Source organism: Onychostoma macrolepis, chromosome 21, assembly GCF_012432095.1.
Source record: "Onychostoma macrolepis isolate SWU-2019 chromosome 21, ASM1243209v1, whole genome shotgun sequence".
Taxonomy (NCBI): Eukaryota; Metazoa; Chordata; class Actinopteri; order Cypriniformes; family Cyprinidae; genus Onychostoma; species Onychostoma macrolepis.
This window is the reverse complement of record NC_081175.1, coordinates 1088347-1109473: the sequence shown is the minus strand read 5'-3', so window position 1 is coordinate 1109473 and position 21127 is coordinate 1088347.

Genomic DNA, 21127 nt, shown 5'->3' with positions numbered 1-21127 from the left:
CATGTAATATAAAGTCATTTGATAGCTGGGTATGTTTATGCATAAACCCTAGTAATAAAAAATATCTAACAAAAAAACATAAATTCAATATCATTGTTACTTATTTAGTGAAGAAGAGGAGAGTGTCCTTACCCGAATAGAGCTGGTCACACTTACATGTTCTCTTAAACAAAAAAGAGAAAAGACATAGAAAAAACAATTAGCATTTGAAAGTTATAATTTATAGACATTTTAAGAAAGAAATGATTTACCTGTTGAGAGTGTGCTGACAGTCTGTGTCTAGTTGGATGGCCTCGGTTAGGGTTTTACATTAAAACAACAACAACAATAACCACAACAGCAGCATGTTGTGTGAATTAAGTATGTTTTTATTGACATGCAGAATTGTCAGTGCTCTTAACAACAGTTATAAGCTGAATACATTAATGAATGACAATTGACATTGAACACGAATAAATAAATACGGAAGTAAAACGCAAAATAAGAACAAAAACATAGATGTGATGAAGACCAAGTTTCAGTGAAACAATCACAATCCAATCAATATGATGCCTTTAAGTCCATCATTTTGGTGTGATTAAGTGGTGATTTGTCTCTGCAGATGATGAGATTGTTGGATGTCATACATCTGAAAAACACAATTGAGTTTAGATTTACAGTGTGTTTATGTAAAAACAATTATGTCTATGAAGGCCAAAAGCAAAAATGGACAGTATGTTTTCTTAAAAGAAAAAAAAGTGATATAAAGTCATGGGATAGTTTTAATATTTTTTGTGACTGGGTATATTTATACATAAACCCAAGTAATAATAAAAAAAAAAAAAAAATAAAAATCTAACAATATGAATTATAAATTCATTGTCTCTTTTACTTACTTAGTGAAGAAGACACTTATATGTGACCAAAAACAAAAAAGAAAAGATAAGAACATGTTTGTTTGGAAACCGGTTACAATTTTAAAGTTAAATTTGTATTTAAATTTAAGAATGAAATCATTCACCTGTTGAGAGTGTGTTGACAGTCTGTGTAGTTGTATCACTGAACTCCAGAAAATCAGTAACGATGTGCTTTGACAGTTACAGATTAAAAAAAAAAAAAGGCGGAACAAAGAACCCTAAACTCTAACCCAAAGAACCATTTCAGCATAAAAGGGTTCTTCAGAATGCTATGGTTCTAAATAAAACCATTACTGCATGTAAAGAACCTTTAAAGAACCTTTTTTTAGAGTGTAGTTTTCCTGTTTTCCTTGATTAGTTCATTGTTCCACCTGTGTCTGGTTAATTATCTCATTTGGTTTAGTACTTATAGCCCTGCTTTTCCCCTGTTTCTTTGTCCTGTCTCATGTCATTTTAAGAGGTTGTGTTCGCTTATTTTCCTTTGTGGATTTATTAAAGACTCTGTTTGTTTTGATATTCTGCCTCCTTCGTACTTCTCGCTCCAGCAACCCGTGACAATACCTGCTGCTGCCATAATAAAGACCCATTTAAAATGGAGCAGTTATAAAATATTGTTCTTGTAAATACATTCCAGCATTTCAGAAACAAATATGCATGCAAATTACAGCGAAGTACACTGACATTCTGGATTCGGACGGCAATGAAATCACCAACTACCCCCTGTAAATGGTGAAAATAACTTATGACCCCATGAGAAACATTTATCGTCCAAATAGAGCTTTTGTCTGCATTCAGGGACAGAACAATGTCAGTGTCACGTCCTCTGTCGTGTGTGTCATGTGTTCCCGCCTCTTGTTTCCATATTTGGTCATGTTCCTGTCCTTGTTAAGTGTGATTATTAGTTAAGTCTTGTCCAGCCGTGTTTCGTCTAATTATCAGTGATTGTCATGTGTATTTAGATCCTGCCTGTTCAGTTAGTTTTCGTCTGGTCTACTCGTTATTCCCCGGTGTTCCTGTCTGTGTCAACCTTGCCTTGTCTTGCCCTGTCCTGATGTCACCATTAAAGACTATTATTTTGAAGTTTATCCTCGTCTGCGTGTTCCTCGTTCCTCCCTGCTGTGTGCACCGTGACAGTCAGACCGTCTTACTCGACAGCTTATCATACACATAAGGGGCACGTCTACAAAAATTGTGACATCACAAATGGGGCATTTTCATATCCTGGTATTTCAAAAGGGTGAAAAACACAAGATTTCAGGTATGAAACCTGCAGTATGTTTTAATTGTAGAGGACAGTCATATAATGCAGTATAAACTAACTGTTAATTACTGCCTAAAATCAGCTAATGATTTATTATAGACTTACTATTAAATACACATGCTAGTATTCAGCCCAGTTAAGTGATGTCATGCAAGCCTATTATGTGTCTTTCAAGAAGTCACAGATGTAGGTAAAGTGTGTCTTTACCTGCATTTGGATGGAGAGTGAACTGTAAGTCGTTCCAACATTTTTTTTGGATTTGATATTTTTAGTTTCTATTTAGCTGCATATAAGCCGCAGCAGAGTGAGCTTAAAGGGAAAGAGAATCACACAAATCAGACTGAGATCAAATTACTGGTTATTTGTGTTCTACATTTGATAATGAGGATCCTGTAAATAATGGTGAACTAATCCTCTGACATCCATAGATATTTATGAAGCTGCAGATGGCAAAGCTTAATTCAAAGTCAAAATTCTCATTCTTTCTTACAGAGTGTGATTGATTTTTGTTTACCACAAATGTTAATTAATGCATTAACTATCACACGTATACTACTAACATGTATTTAAGGCTGCCGTTATTGATGCATGAATCTATATGACTCCAGAAGAATAGCTTCTCATTGATTTGTGATTAGTTCCTGCCTTCATTAATCATTAGTTATTTTTAAAGTGTGTTAATTCAGGTATTAGTGTGAGATTATTCATGTGCAGTCATTAGACATAAGTCTGACCAGTAGTTTTGAAAACAGGATCAAATTAAAGTTCAAAATAAAATTAGGTCCCACTTTATGTTAGGTGGCAGTACTACGAAGTACTACGAAGTACATCAAAAAATAAGTACAATGTATGTATTGTGTTCATATTGTATTGTAAATTCATATTCAAGTTCATATTGTATTGTACTGTATCTGCATTGTAGGTTAAGGGTGGGTCAAGGTAAGGGATGAGACAACAGTGTCATTATAATTACAGAAATTAATTACATGCAGGTATTTTTTTTTTTTTTAAATAAAAAATATAAGTGCAATGTAAAAACATGTATCGATCCCAAGTTTTTTATTCTCAGTACTTACAGTTCTCTTTCTGTCATCTTCAGCGCACAGGTAATTGTAATGCACTCTGTGAATAAGTTCATTTTATGGTGATGAAGTGTTAATTGGTTGAGACCCAGAGATGAGGCTGTTCTCACTCCGCAAACCCCCACCTCAGGTGAAGCACAGCTTGTTCTTCCTCCAGAGCAGCTGAGGCATGCTTGAAGGCGGTTATGTAAGCATGGTGCTCCTTCAGTCAAGCATTCCTGTGCTCACCTCAACTTCTCAAACCCTCACAGACTTGCTTTCTCATGATGCAAGAGGAATCAGAGGAGGGCAGGGAGTCTGAGGGACCGTTATTACACACTATTACATCATTTACAAACAGTGCACACAGTGTAATAATCTGAATGTGCTAGTTAGTTAATGACAAGGACCTAATAAGAAGAAAATGGTGGTATTTAGGATGCTGATCAGAAGAGGTAATGTTCTCTTTAAATCATGATCTGAGGTCAGATTTGTGATTTCTCATAAAATTATTGGAGCTTAATGGTGTTTACATTTTTTTATCATTTAAATTGCCAACACTTTATTTTGATAGTCCACTTTAGACATTCTACTAACAGTTAGTAACTTTGTAACTACATGTCAACTAGCAGTCATTAGAGTATTAGTAGACTATCTGTTTAATATCTTCTAACACTTTATTTTGATGGGTCCACAACATACAACATACTGACTATGAGAAACTTTGCAAATATAGAGTATCTCACAGAAGTGAGTACACACATTTTTGTAAATATTTTATTATACCTTTTCATGTGACAACACTGAATAAATGACACTTTGCTACAGTGTAAAGTAGTGAGTGTACAGCTTGTATAACAGTTTAAATGTGCTGTCCCCTCAAAATAACTCAACACACAGCCATTAATGTCTAAACCGCTGGCCACAAAAGTGAGTACACCCCTAAGTGAAAACGTCCAAATTGGGCCAAAAATTTCAATATTTTGTGTGGCCACCATTATTTTCCAGCACTGCCTTAAGCCTTGGGCATGGAGTTCACCAGAGCTTCACAGGTTGCCACTGGAGTCCTCTTCCACTCCTCCATTACAACATCATGGAGCTGGTGGATGTTAGAGACCTTGCGCTCCTCCACCTTCCGTTTGAGGATGCCCCACAGATGCTCAATAGGGTTTAGGTCTGGAGACATGCTTGGCCAGTCATCACCTTTACCCTCAGCTTCTTTAGCAAGGCAGTGGTCGTCTTGGAGGTGTGTTTGGGGTCGTTATCATGTTGGAATACTGCCCTGCGGCCCAGTCTCCGAAGGGAGGGGATCATGCTCTGCTTCAGTATGTCACAGTACATGTTGGCATTCATGGTTCCTTCAATGAACTGTAGCTCCCCAGTGCCGGCAGCACTCATGCAGCCCCAGACCATGACACTCCCACCACCATGCTTGACTGTAGGCAAGACACACTTGTCTTTGTACTCCTCACCTGGTTGCCGCCACACACGCTTGACACCATCTGAACCAAATAAGTTTATCTTGGTCTCATCATACCACATGGTTCCAGTAATCCATGTCCTTGGTCTGCTTGTCTTCAGCAAACTGTTTGCGGGCTTTCTTGTGCATCATCTTTAGAAGAGGCTTCCTTCTGGGATGACAGCCATGCAGACCAATTTGATGCAGTGTGTGGCATATGGTCTGAGCACTGACAGGCTGACCCCACACCCCTTCATCCTCTGCAGCAATGCTGGCAGCACTCATATGTCTATTTCCCAAACACAACCTCTGGATATGACGCTGAGCACGTGCACTCAACTTCTTTGGTCGACCATGGTGAGGCCTGTTCTGAGTGGAACCTGTCCTGTTAAACCGCTGTATGGTCTTGGCCACCTTGCAGCAGCTCAGCTTCAGGCTATTGGCAATCTTCTTATAGCCTACGCCATCTTTATGTAGAGCAACAATTCTTTTTTTCAGATCCTCAGAGAGTTCTTTGCCATTAGGTGCCATGTTGAACTTGAGAGAGTGAGAGCGATAGCACCAAATTTAACACACCTGCTCCCCATTCACACCTGAGACCTTGTAACACTAACGAGTCACATGACACCGGGGAGAGAAAATGGCTAATTGGGCCCAATTTGGACATTTTCACTTAGGGGTGTACTCACTTTTGTGGCCAGCGGTTTAGACATTAATGGCTGTGTGTTGAGTTATTTTGAGGGGACAGCAAATTTACACTGTTATACAAGCTGTACACTCACTACTTTACATTGTAGCAAAGTGTCATTTCTTCAGTGTTGTCACATGAAAAGATATAATAAAATATTTACAAAAATGTGAGGGGTGTACTCACTTCTGTGAGATACTGTATGTCAACTTATTCTACTAACCCAAAACTTAACCTAACAGTCTACTCTGAGAGTTAGTAAACATGTAGCTGCAAATTAGTAAGAATTAGTTGACATGTAGTTGCAAAGTTACTTATAGTCAGTAGAATGTCTAAAGTGGACTATCAAAATAAAGTGTAACCTTTTAACCCTGAAACAGGCAACGTGTACCACGCGATTCATACTCTTTAGTCTATTGTAGGAGGCACAAGGAGGAATTTTTCATCCAATACTGTTATCATTATAATAGTTGAGGTTGTTTGGACTATGGGGGTCACATCACTTGGTTTAAATTTTCTGTGCTCGTTTTGTCAGTTTGACCTAAAGCCAACACATCCAGAAAATTCAGAAAATAAAGAAAGTAGTCATATATTAATCTTACTTTTTTCAGCTTAAAAAAAGCGTTTCCCATTGGTGGTTATGGGGGGTGGGAGGGGTGTAGAAAATACACAGAAGTCACAGAAATCACAGAAAATACAAGGGGGAGCCCCTTGATAAAAAATCTCTCAGAGAAGTGGGGTGGGGGATGGATGGGGGTTATAAATCGCATCAAGGAGAGCAAATTCCCCTCAGTAGAAAACACATTCCAGGGTCCGGGGCCCTTAGAGAAGAGCCGTACAGGCCTTCCTGGCCTCTATGCCCCCTGTACACAGTCCCCTTTCTATTTATTTTGAGTTTAAAAATTGTGCAAATGTTAATATTTGCATGTAAAACATATAATATTACATTTAGTTGACTACATCTTTGCATTTTTAACAAGATTTTTCTCTTGCAGGGTTTCACACAGCTCATTTTATGGTAGAACAGAGGTGTCCAACCCTGCCAGAGGGCCACCATCCTGCAGCGTTTAGCTCCAACCCTGATCAAACACTTCTGAAAAATCTGACAAAAATGTTCAGGATTACATAAAAAAATATATTTTGTTATATAAATTACATTATATGATTGTTTAGGGATGGCGCTAAACTGTGCAGGACAGTGGACCTCAATGGTTGGAATTGCCCACCAAGTGTTGCAAATTAGCTTCGGCTACAAGCACTATGGGATGACTGTTATTTCAGTTTCATCTATGTTTATTGTATCTGTCCCTAACAAATAAAACATTAAATAAATCAATCAATTGGATATGGAATATGGAAAGGACACCCAGCCAAGAACAGCAGAGACTTTGACAAACCTTCCCACACTGTACTCTCATTAGTTCTTCTTGGGTTTCCAAATAATAGTATTTATACGGCTCAAATTACAGCGTTTCCAGTAAGGTTAATAAAATGTTTATTCAAAGTTATCTGTTCTTTAATAACCTTCCTAAAATGTATCCATTCATGGAATGTTTTTTGGGGTTTTTTCTTCCCCAAAACGTTTTAGTTGGACATTCATCTTACTTTTTTTTTTTTAAATGTTGCTGTTCTACTTGTTTAGTGAGCATTCAAAATTAACATTACCATAACGTTTGCAAAATGATAAAATGGAATGTTTATATAACCAAGAAATAATAAATAAAAGAAATATTTTAAAAACTGGACATTTTAAATGTTCAGAGAACAGTCCGAAATCACTTTTTTTTTAGAACTTAATAGCATCATTAGCAAAACAATCTTCAAACATATATTTGTTAGCTGTTTACAAGTTACTAAATGTAGGGTTTTGCTTAATTCTGTGCTATATACTGTATATATCCTGTTTGTGGACTTCAGCTCTGCTTTCAACACCATCATCCCGGATACCCGTCAGAATAAACTGACCCAGCTCTCTGTACCCACCTCCATCTGTCAGTGGATCTGCCTGACAGACAGGCAGCAGCTAGTGAGGCTGGGAGAACTCACATTCAGCACCCGCACCATCAGCACTGGAGCTCCTCAGGGGTGTGTGCTCTCCCTGCTGCTATTCTCCCTCTACACAAATGACTGCACCTCTAAAGACCCCTCTGTCAAACTCCTGAAGTTAGCAGACAACAGGACACTCATCGGCTTCATCCAGGATGGCGACGAGTCTGCTTACAGACAGGAGGTTGAACAGCTGGCTGTCTGGTGCAGTCACAACAACTTGGAGATGAACACGCTCAAAACTGTAGAGATCATATAATGGGCTTCAGGAGAAACCCCCCTGCTCTCCCTCCACTCACCATCATGAACTGCACTGTGGCTGCACTGGAGTCATTCAGGTTCCTGGGAACCACCATCTCTCAGGACCTGAAGTGGGACACTCACATTGACTCCATCGTTTAAAAGGCTCAGCAGAGGCTGTACTTCCTTCGTCAAATGAAAAAGTTCAACCTGCCAGAGGCGCATATGACACAGTTTTACTCAGCTGTTATTGAGTCGGTTCTGTGCTAATCTCTAACTGTCTGGTTTGGGTCAGCCAGCAAATCAGATATAAGAAGATTGCAGCGGACTGTTAGGACAGCAGAAAGCATCATTGGTGTGCACCTGCCCAGCCTTCAAGATTTGTACTACTCCAGAGTGAAGAAACGGGCAGGTAACATCATCACAGACCCCGCTCACCTCGGACACAACCTGTTTGCACTTCTCCCTTCAGGCAGATGCTACAGATCTCTGTGCACTAGAACATCTAGGCATAAAAACAGTTTTCCACCCATGCCATCTCCAGCCTAAACAGCTAACACAGGAATTATTACCTGTGTTCTGTAATGCATGCCTGAAATTCATTCTCCATCTCTAATTACTGCCTCTCTCAAGTACTATGTAAACACATATGCATATTTTCTATACAGATATATAGAGTAAATAATGCACAAACCTGTATATAAATCTTCTGTTCCAAATTGATACACATTATTATTTAAGTCTTATTTAAATGTTTATCATATGTATGTATGTATGCATGTACCAAGAGCTTCTTAAAAACCACAACAAATTCCTTGTGTGTCTGCGCACACTTGGCGAATAAAGCTGATTCTGATTCTGATTTTGAATGATTACTCAATGTATTTAATAGAAATGTGGAAAATACAATTATTTGAATTTTATATCTGTTATTGTGAGTTAAATAAATATCAGGCCACATGTTATGACTAATAATTGCAGAAATTCATATATTTTTAAAGCATTTACAAACATATCATTCTGTATATTATTTACAAATATAATATATACATACACTCAACAGCCACTTTTAAGGCAAATATCTAATCAGCCAATCACATGGCAGCAACTATGCATTTATGCATGTAGACATAGTCAAGATGACCTGCTATCAATAAATGCTGATATTATATTTCTAAGTATAAAAGATAGACATGTTAAAATTTCATAAGAAAGAAGGAAATGATAATGCTCTGAATTGCAGAGATGTGACAATATCACTCTTGATATATAGAGCAATATGTCATATATCACATTTTCATGTTACATCTTGACCGAAGATGATTCATCTATTACATTTTGACCGAACCAATTCTATCTACAGTACCCTTCATAACAGGAATAATATATTTGTCATATCTTAAGGTTGAAATTGGTTAACTAAAATCTCAGTGCTTTATTGCAATGCTTTAAGCATAATCTTTTATTTGATATGCTAGTGATTTCGGTTTGTTTTTGTCATGTTCAAAAGAGATATCGGTTACAGCAAAGGTAAACAACCTTTCCTTCACAGCAGAAGCTGTTGTCGCATGCGTCTCCCCTCGGGACGATATGACAGGAGGAGGTGTGTAAAGACAGCAGAAACCATCTCACCATCCTTGTGTCTGTTTTCTTTCCCCTCTCGATGTGTCATCCCTTTATTAACACTACCCAATATCATTTCCTCATTTTAGTTCGTGAATACCTATGTTTGTGAGGCAGGCTTACATAACTCAACTTATGTAATGCAATTAAATACGGCGCTCTGTTTTTATTTACACTGTTGTGTGCAAGCTCTTTTTCCCAAAGGAAGTGCCAAAAAATTCAAGGTAGGATACTGATTCTGCTGGTTTGCCCAGCAACTGCATTCTTGTTACAGAATTTCACAGTGTATAAATAGTCATACAGTCCTGACATTTATTCTTTGTTATGAGCTTTGTGGTATGATGGTATATATAAATCATGTGGTTGTAGAAATGCGTCAACCAAAATCCTGCTTTACAATTTATAAAGTCGGTGATGTGATTTGAAAGGTATTCGTCACCAAGCAGAAAGCTATAGCAAATTCTGTACACTGTGACACAGTCAGGAACTTCCAGTTCAGACACTATTTATAATAAAAGTGATTTGGCAGTGTAATGGGACAGGTGTTCAGCTAAATCAGCATCACAAAGACTTCAAACATGGATTATCTGAACATATTGACTGTTTTTTAACTATTCGTTTTACTCAAAAAATGTGAAGCAGCTGTTATTGACTCACTGAATTAATTGATTTGCTATAAATTATATTATATATTTGTTTGCATCCATCAAATCCCCACAAAAAAAAAAAAAAAAAAAAAAATGTATTGAAAAAAATTGAATGTCAATTCCATTTAAGCAGCTAGATTACTGAAACTAGATTACTTTTTGTTTCTGTATGTTTCGGGTCATCAGGGTTATGTCATATTTTGCCTGTTCTGTGCTCTTGTTTGGTAATGTGGACTATTTGTAGTTTTGTTCCTGATTCCTGTTTCCCTTTATCTTGTTATTCAATCAGCTACCCTGTGTCTAGTGTTTTCTGTGTGTTCATTGTCTATTATTGTTCTATCACGGATGTTGTGTTGGTGTGCTCAGTTTGGTCTGTTTGTGTTTTGTATTCCAGTCGCTGAATTAATTGTATTTTTGATATTACATTAATAAAACTCTGCATTTGCTTTGCCCTGTCTCTGAGTTCTCCAAATGTTACAGTGGAGATGTGCTCAGACTCTAATGACATATTTCTGTGCTCTGTGGTTCTTCGCACCAGACTTTACAATAATAATTCACAACAGGGGTTGTTGGACTGAGGCATAGTTGGAGGCCAAACAACATTCAAAAAAACAAAGAGAGTCATAAGAGCTGCCATCCTGCATAAATATCTGCCTCGTGCTGGCGAGATGACGCGTGAGGAGAGCCAAAGCAAACAAGCCATTTAAAGAGAAGCAAACACAATGCTGGGAGCTGACGCACTCCAGACTGATGGGATGCATTCCTCTCATCATTATTTTTGAGAAAATAAAGTTTCATACTGTTCAACATCTTTCACTGTGTGAAAATCACTATCAACAAAATCCATTTACACTGCAATTGCAATCACATAAATAATGATTAATGAGATTAATGTTTTAAATATAACTAAAACTGAAACCAGCAGGTTGTGGCAAATGTGTGCTGATATTTGGGAAAACAGCCCTCTCATTTGTGTGCTCCTGCTTAAAACTTTTATATTTTAAACACAAAAACTCATACAGGTGCAATTCATATCTTGAATTTTGGGAGCATTTTTATTCATTTTGGTGGTATTTCCGACCTTGCACAATGCCATATAACGCCCGTGCCAGACTAGCTTGCTTGTTGTTAAGCTTAATGGAGGGCTTAGTTACTGGGATATTTTATTAATAGTGGTTTGATTTCACAGCTGTGGTATAGCTGAATTAGAATTTAAATGCAAAAAACGTCTTGCAAAAAGATGAAAAAAAAAAAAGTCATGCAAAAAGGCCAAACTAGCAGGTGCTTGGGCATCAACTGTGCATGTTGCTATGTTTGTGCAAACACTTTAACTACAGTAGAATAAAACAACACTTTTAATTAATCAAGGTTATTTATTATGATTGTTTTTACAGTCCTTGTTTTATAAGATATTTGAAGGTGTAAATGTAATGTGGTGACAGTGTTAATAGGGTAAACTGATTAGTGAATATATGTGCACAATTGAGAAAATAATATTAATGGAGTCTTACAGGACACACTGTATGTATAAGTATATATACCCCCGTATAAGTATAATCATTTAAAAGATATGTCATATTACTTCACTTAATATGTTACACAAACAAGTCATGAAATATGAATATTTTGGATAATAAAAGATTTATTGATGAGTGAATGCACATTAAGTGATGGGTTTGTGTACTGTCATACCTTGTTTTTATGCATACAATGTTTTTCATGATATTTTATTTACATTTTATATATATATATATATATATATTTACAATACATAATTAGTAGGGGAACAGAACAGCGTGTGTACTGTAAGTAAGTCTCTTTGTGGATGAACAGCATGGCTGCACTGATCCAACAACTAGACCAACAAAGTTTATGTTGGTTGCCATGTTGGTCTAAGCAGGTCTTCTTAATTGTGCTGTTGGGCACGTCCCCCTCCTAACCTTCAGGTCAAACCCGTAGTGAGTCAGTGTGTCTCTTCACAGCTTTTTAATTCAGTCACTTCACATCTTCTGCAACTAGACACTCAGCCAACAGCGAATGAGTATAGGCAGCGAATGAGAGGCAACCAATTGGAATCTTTATCACGTTAGCAAAATTGAATTTCATTCCATTTGTACTTTTGACTTTGCTTTGAAAGTGCGTGCTACAGTCGCCAGGTTTGCAGGAAGAATGCAGATGACTGACTGAGAGGAGAAGTGAGACAAACAGAGAGGGGAGAGAGAGAGAAAGACAGGTTTTTGGTTCCCTCGCAGTCTGTAATCATAAATATGCTAATTCTGCATGTGCCCACCCTTTCTGAGTGCCCTTTGTGGAAAGGGAAAAAAAAGCAATGGGATATGAGCAACGGGCAGTGCTGACAAACAACAGCCCAGCATTCTGATTGCATTTGATACTGCGCTGTCCAAAAAGCAATATCTCTGTTTGCACATGGAGAGCATATCAAACCGGTGTGTGAGAACAACCTGTATGAGAAGTCAAAGAGAGAGACAGAGAAATAGAGAGACTTGGTTGACTTCTTTTGTTTGTCAAAGCAGAGACTCCAGCAGGGGGAGGTGTTGCAACGGCTGATCGCTGTCCAGTAACACCACAGAGCGAGAAGGACAATCCTCTCAATCTGTCCATGTTCTCCTGGGACAGACCATTTTAACCAAGTCCTTAATGCCAGCTCTCAGGAAACACAGCCACTGCGAGAATGAAACACTGAGAACAGCGTAGGCTGAGCCTGAATATCAGCATTTCTCATGTTGTGTCATTTAACTGGAACGTCACAAGTAACAGAATAAACCTGCTCAAGAAGGGAACAGTGTGTTCTGAATTTAGACAATTATTCTTTAATTGCGATTCCGCTCTTAGCACTTGAGTTCCTGTCAGCAGTCCTTTGGAAAAGTCTGCACTCTAAAAAAAATAAATCTGGAAAATAACAGAAAAAGTACTGGCAGCTCATTGCACACAGCATTATTCATTCATTGTATGGGCATTTCTGTTCACTCTAACACACAACGCAATGAAGTGTAAAATTCAAAATATTGATAAAACACCTGTAAAAATGAAATAAGGAAAAATTCCTTCAAATTATACAGTATATTGCGCCCTATTTTTATTGAAAAATTAGATTTTTTTAGAGTGCGGTTCACACTTCTTTTCAAATCCACTTAGGCTGCATCCACACTGTCAGTGTTCGGAATCGCATTTATTTACAGGTGTGAGTCCTGATTCCTGTTCACACCGCAGCGGACAATAGCTGCTCGAGTGCTGTCTGTATAAACGTGCAATGAAAGTGACTATAACCTCTAGCCAAAGCAACAGTGACTATCAAACACAATGTCATACAGTGTCATATCTAAGATAGCAATGCCTGTAAACTATATTTGAAAGGACAAAAGTTTAGAAGTGGGGCTTCATCTGTCAGACCTAAATGGTTACACTTATTTTGATGGTCCCCTTTAGAAATTAAGCTGATTATAAGTAACTCTGCAACTGTAGGTCAACTAACCAGTAAGGTTAGAGCTAGTTGAATAATGTACAGTAGTAAACTCAAAATTACTACTTATAGTAGGATGAAAGATGTGTTGGGGGACTATTTAAATAAAGTGTGAGCAGGTACTAAGCAGACAGTCTACTAATACTCTATTGACTGGTGGTTAACATGTAGTTGCAAAGCAGGGTCATATTCTGAAATGTTTTAATTATAGGTGTGAGTTTTATTTCACAATGCAGTTGTTGCTCCAATAAATAACTGAACTGTGTGTGAACATAACTGCTACTTTCTCATTCATGCATGTTGCTTTTTTGCTTTAATGTGTCAATTTTTTAGCATTCCTGTGCTGTGCGGTTATATTTACATATAGTGTACATACACAAACTTGCAAAATCTCTATCTGATGCATTATCTCACATTATATGGTCACCACAATATATATAGTCTTATTGCCCACCTCTGTGTGGAATCAGTTTACAGTATATAGATAATTACAGGGTGTTGAGTTTGATATCAGCTTGTCTTTTGATAGTCACTTCGCCAGTGTTTCAACCCAGAAACATTGCTACATTATGACACAAGCTTTCTGTTTCTGATGCCAACTAATTCATGCATTCATGACATCCAGACTACATTACTGTCAGCAAGTGCACAGATTGACTCCAAGTGGCAACTGACTAAATAAATACCAATTTTTAGTTTTTATTTAATTTTGACCCATGTTGCTATGGCCATTTTATTTAATTTAACTTTTTCTTAATTAATCACCTTCCCGACTGCTGCATTTAAGTTGTAATTATTTAGAACTGTACTTTAAGAACTGATTGTTGATTTGAGCAAACACATTAATTTAGAACCTCTCTGTATAATCTCTTCTTTTTTTCTATACAATGCACCTGTTCTTTCTCTCAGTTTTCAAACTATGGATGTCCTTTCCCTTCAAGTCTTTCCAGAAAGCACTGAGGCCATGGCTGCATCTTCGCCCGTAATCCCATTCCCATTCTCACGGAAAGGTCAGGTCACGTTCTGTATAGATTATCTTGTCTCTTTGAATTTTAAATATAGAGACTTATATATAGAGAGAGAGAGAGACATTGCTCCATGAAAACCTTGGGTGGGTTTTGGGAGGCAATTCATGTTTTATTAAAAGTGTATTCTGAGCCAGCGGTTTAAATGTTTACTTACTTTAAATGAGAAAGTTTGCAGTCTTGTTCCTCTCTGTTGAGTATAGTCTGCAAATGTGTGATAGCCAGCTTACAAGGACATTGAAAATTAAAAATGATCTCTCTGTAAGCTTCTGTTAACTAAAACGTAAGCAAAAGAATCGCCTTTAGGATCAACAACACTATTGAGTGAATGAAACAAATAAACAGTAAATATATTAATACATAGTAGTACATTATAAATGTGTAGGTTAATTTTAACAAGTGCTAATTTTTAACTTGTTCTGTGACACTTAAACCATGCATGTTCTCTATATATGAAAAAAATGTACAAACATGAAGAGCAGTAATTTGCATTCACAAATCTAGTGAACAATTAAAGCCAAGTTGGTCCAACGATCTTTAAACCAACTTATTTTTAATAGTTAAGTTAGCTTTTTTTATGTGTTATTGTCTAGTTAACAAACAGATAGTCATTATTGCATTTTTTTACAAGGTGACTAGACTCATGTTTTTAGCGAAGCAGTCTGCATCAGTGTGGACTTTGCAAAATCCAACATCAAGGGTGGATAGTAAAATTGCAAGCTACGCAAGTGCATATTAAAACAAGGCTCTCTGTTGATCTAGCAGCAATGATTCTGCAGCAACTGACTGGAATGAATTTACATTACATAAATAACACTCCAGAATTTGGAAGATCATTACTTTGAAAAATATGCATCAAAATATGCAAAACAAAATGCAACTGGGAGGTAAAAAATTACACAGCTTGTTCCAAATTGAAATATTAATTGTGATTTGTATCTTAGTTAATAAATTTATAGAAACATAATAATGTATTATTACTATTATTATTATATACATATTACTCATTTAGTAGATGCTTTTATGCAAAGTAAGGGATACATAAAGGGATTTTTTTTTTCTTAAGCAGGCAAAAACATTCAAAACGATACAAAGTTTCAAACATTGTCTGAAATTGTACAGGCTAAAGCAGGGAAGGATTTAAAGATTAGAAAAATAAGTATGTATTTTTAAAGAGTCACAGTATTCATTACATTCAAGCTGAAGGCTAGAGCTGCAAGAATTCTCAGGCGCTGTTCTGCTGGTTTGAGTGTCGGTGCTAAAGTTTCATAAACCGAGTTGTTGTTTACCATATTAAAAAAGATGGAAAAACATGTTGATATGTGCATGCTGGCCTTGATAACACTAGACAAGCCTCTGTCTTTCCACATTAAATGCTTTCAGTCCAATTGATCCAGAACTCAAATAGCTGGAGCCCTCTCTACAACATCCAGGAAAGAGAAGGTCCGTTTTCGTAAAGCCAGAGGGCAATTACTCGGTCCTGTGATCCAATTTAGACAGAGGTAACTGCCTCACTGAAGCATAATGGATTTAGTTAAGAACTTTTTAATGTTTTCTCTGGAACGCGTTCAAACCTTAGATGGATTATTTAACTGTTCAGGTTCATAGATCCTCTCACCTCTTTCTCAGGAGCTGGAAAGCTGAGCTTCCCCGCAGCATTTTCGAGCGGAAGCTCACTGGGCTTTGCATAGATATCGACGCCCTTGGCTTCCCTGTTAGTGCAATATCTGATTTTTCACTAACCACGCATAAACGTTGCTTTCTCAAAAAAGCAATCATGTACATACATGCTGCTCACATATTGCTCATTGTAGCCCAGTTTGTGCTGAATACAGTTTTTCAGACTTTAGCCATTTATATGTTTATAAGCAACTGAAAAAAAGCACAAATGTCAGGGCATGTCAAAACTTCAAAATGCACAAATTCACATAGTTTTGGATTTACAATGTAAGCCAAACACACACATGCCAAAACAACTAGACTGCAGTTTTGTGAATCGGTTTTGTACTCTGCATCAAAAATGTACAGAACTATGCTTTTGGTACTGTTTATGTGATTTTTATTTAGAAACATAACTGGTCTGATCTGTTATCACACCTGATTTCTGTTTGTAATTCTGAATTTGCCTGTTAACAAGGTTTCACTTTATTTTGATGGTCGCTTTAACACATTCAATTGACTATAAGTAATGTTGCACCTACATTTCTCCTGACTCTCATTAGAGTGTTAGTAGTGTATTAGTTGACTGGTAGGGTTAGGGTTAGATTAAGTTGACACGTCCTTGCAAAGTTACTTATAGTCAGTAGAATATCTGTTGGGAGACCAGCACAATAAGGAGTTAGTAGATATGAAGCAGACAGTCTACTAATACTCTTATGAGAGTTTGTTGACATGTAGTTGCAACATTACTTAGTGTCAACAGAATGCTCAAAAGGGACCATCAAAATAAAGTGTTACCAACAACAATTGTATAAATTCTCACATAATGCAAGCATATTCTGTGACTGTTGAAGGGAGTAGATTTTATCAGCATCACTGGGGGAAATTATCTTCGTAGTTTTACACCATGTATATAAATTTGTAATCCGACAAGTAAATGAGACCAGTGGTTCTGAACTCCAGTCCTGGGGACCCACTGCTCTGCACATTTTGTACGTCTGTCTTAAGCCCGATACGGACGGTAATTGTTTCTCATGGGGACGCAAGCTATTTCCATCATTTACAGGGGTTAGTCTGTGAATTTATTGCCGTCAGAATTCAGAATACCAGTGTTTTTCTCCCTCCACCAAAAATCACCTTCTGTTTTTTGACAAACATCAAGGTTTAATTGCTGTGTGAATCCACATCTCTGAGTTTACAAAAGAGGAACAATTCAAAATTCAATGTTTTACCATTGCCGAACGCCGTCAGTAGCTATTGCACTTTGCTGTAATTTGCATGCATAGTTTTACTCTGGCCAAGCAGTGTTTTTACTTTTCCTACTGTTTTCATGTTAATGAATGTTTGTTCTTGTGGCATTTAATGTATGGACAGTTCTTCCTCATTGTCATGTACATCTGAGTGAAATGTAAAAAATGTAGGGCGGGACCTCAATTCATCGGTTGTTGATTGATTGGAGGTTGATCTGAAAGTTGTTTAGGTTGTTTGTTCATTATTCTCACCTGTTTACCTCCTTATTTATTGGGTTTCCACTTGTTTTTGACAGATTGTTTTGTGCTGTATGCTTCAGCCATGTCTGGTCTTGCCTTGTTCTGTTCTGTTTCTCTCATTTTAGTCCAGTTTTCCCAGCTCAAGCTCCTTCTGTTGGTATCTCTTCCATTGCACACTGCCCAGCATGATACTAAATATGGCCTGCGTGGCTTTCCTGAAAGCTCTGTGCCTTTTACACAACACTCAGTGACAGTCATCATGAGTTTTCACATCTTTAATACGTCAAGAATGTCAAAGACATGAGAAAGCACTCATCTTTAGAGACGTCCGTTCAGAGTGAGAGAAGCACCACTCTCCCAAAAGGCTGTCTATAAAAAAAAAATCATTCATATGTGTGTGATGCTTATTTAATTTTTAAATTTGTAACTTAGATTCTGCCATGGCTGATACTTTTCAGTCAAGCTCTGGACTGACAATGTTATTTCTATTGTATTATTACATTCTTATTATTACATATTTGTTTACTTAATATATTTCAAATTAAGAATTATAGAGTGGAAAATTACTTAAACATTGATTTATTACACGATCACAAAATAATTTATTTTGCTTCATGTTCATTATTTGAATAAAGATGACATTAATTAGGATCTGCGGTCATTTAAAGCACACAAAACATCATTGTTTCTCATATTTTGGCACCTTTGGCTGCAATTTCCTCAAGACTTTTAAGTAGAGGTTAAAGTGGCAAGCTTTGCACTTGAGTATTCTGGGATTTTCTGCTATTCTTCTCTGCAGATCCAGTCCACTGGATGAGGAGTTGGTGGACATTTTTCAGTCTCTCCAGAGAGGTCCAGTTTGGTTGAAGTCGGGGCTCTGGCCTGAGCGCTGTGGACCAGGTTTTCATCTAGGATATCTCTGTATTTTGTTGCATTCCGCTTTCATTCTAGCCTGTGTTTCTAATGCTGAAATTAATCACCCCACAGCATGATGTTACCACCATGGAAACTTTTGGGAAATTCTAAGCAGGCTTTCATGTGATGAAGAAGACACCGGAGGCTCACAAGGATCCAAAACCAGAAACAGAGTTGGAGAACAAACAGGGGATCGAAAACAACCCAATCAAGCAACCAAATCCAAATCGCAAAGCAAGAGGAAAAGAGAAAAGAGAGTAGGGTCATACATGGGATAATATACAAGTAAATAAACTTTCAGAATTGCACAATTAGAGCGTGACTTTGCAAAGATAGTGAGGAAGTCCAGGTCTGTTTTTCCCAAATGCTCAGCCAAATTATAAAGGCCCATGTGCTCTTGGGAACCTTCAATGCAGCAGGAATGTTGTTTTTTTATGCCTAGCCCAGATCTGTACTTTGACAATATTGCTGAGCTTTGTAGACAGTTCCTTTTACCTCATGGCTTGATTTTTTTTTTCCCTGATATGCAGTTTCATCTTTTAGAATTTATATAAAGATATGTGCATTTTCAAATCATGTCCAAGCAATTGAAATTGCCACAGCTGGACTCAATGTACAATCAAAGTGTAGAAAGATTCAAAAATGGGTAACTCTTAAGACAATCTGCTAACTTTGCAACTACATGTCAACTAACTCTCATTAGAGTATTAGTAGACTGTTAGGTTAGGGTTAGTAGAATAAGTTAGCATGTAGTTGCAAAGTTAGTATAATGTCTAAAGCGGACTATAAAGAGTGCGACTCAAAAATGACCCACAGAAATGCACCTGAGCTTAATTTATAGAAAAAGGTCTTAACACTTATGTTAGTGTATTTCAATTTTTTCTTTCTTTTTTTCTGGTTTGCATTTTTTTATTGATTTATTTATTTTGTCATTATAGAGTATGTATTGTTTGATGTGAAAAAACAATTCAAAGCATTTTATAAAAGGCTGCAATATAGTAAAATGAAAAACGAAGGGGTCTGAATACTTCCTGAATGTATTGTATTTATTACATTTAATTTACTTGAGTCAATGCCTTATTTTTTAACATGATCTTACATTGGATTTAACCAAAGTTCAAAGAAACTTGTGCCCAAGTGTTTGAGTATGAATCATCTCATTCCCATCCCCATGATATTAAAGCTTTATAATTTCTTTCTCTCTCTCTTTCAGATAATCTTTCATAAATATTTAACATGTTTCCCTGCAGAGATGATGATATGAATGATTTACGAGCTGAGTTTTAGAGATGCTCTACTCTTCACAAGTTTGGAGAGGAGCATAGCACAAGTACAAACTCTAATGTTCAGCTACAAGGATTTATTTGTTTGTATATCATTTCCCATAATTAGCATCCGAACATTCCAGTGAACCGGGTTGCAAGAAATTAAGTTTAAAAAAAAAAAGTCAGTGATACTTTTTTATTAATTAGGTGCAACAGATAAGCACATAATTTCATTAATCCAAACATCAAAGTTTGCAAGATTTTTTTTCAAGATATACAGAAAAACTATATATATATATATATATATATAGTCAGTGAGCAGTTCGCAACAAGATTCCTGATTCATTTATTTTGTTCATGAATGAAATAAACATTTTTGATGAATAATTTGATGAAGGGGGATACTTAATTGTTCATGGATTATGCTTATTACAAAAGATTTGCCCTTTCTCGTTTGCCCTTTTATTGGCATGACCAATATTTTTACATTCGCCTCAATGCACACTTCTGCTGAGCCCAACTTCTACCCAACAGTCAAAGCGACATTACATCACAAAAGCATGGACTCTGAGGAAGACTGTAAGGGTTTAGGGTGCCATTAGGTCCCTAATTGAACAAACTATACACATGAACATATAGGAATTATTGCAACATTTCCTAACGAGTTTCCTTGAGGAGAGTCTTAAGTGTAACTTTGTCAGTTGTCCATGTAGAGCTTTACTCCAAGGAAAAGCAGTGAGCAGCTTCATGCTCTTCAGTAGATGGACCTTCACGCTTCTTTGAAGACTTATGACTTTTCCTCAAGCACCACCCTCTGGCCAAAACGTACAGTCCTCACTCTCTGACCACTTGCAGAAGAATAACAATATATTCTGTTAAACTCCTGGCCACTTTCAGATTTTAACAGGTTTAAAACATTTTAACTTTTAATCGTGTCCAATTAACAATTTTACATAATGCTAGAGCCCCAAGAGGTCAAGTATGATCACTTGAAAGAAAATAAACTGGTTGCACCAGTAAGCTCTGAGATAGTGTCTAAATTGGTGTTTTACTCCTTTTCAGCAAGCACATTTGACAAGACTGGGAGGTGTATGTGGACTGAGTAAGTATCTCTTTTTACCACATATTGTTATATTATTCGTTAGAAATATATTCAGCCGCACGACGGCATATCCATCATCTCATTGATCTGTCTCTCAATGTGTCTTCAATGGGGCAACAAGTAACAAATATTTTCATTGTCAGTTATTTTTTGATTAATCATTTTACCCATAAAATCTATTTAAAATCTAAAATAAATTAGGGCTGTGAATTGATGTAGTAAATGTAATTGTGTTAATTGCACAGTAAAAAACAAACAAACAGTAGGCT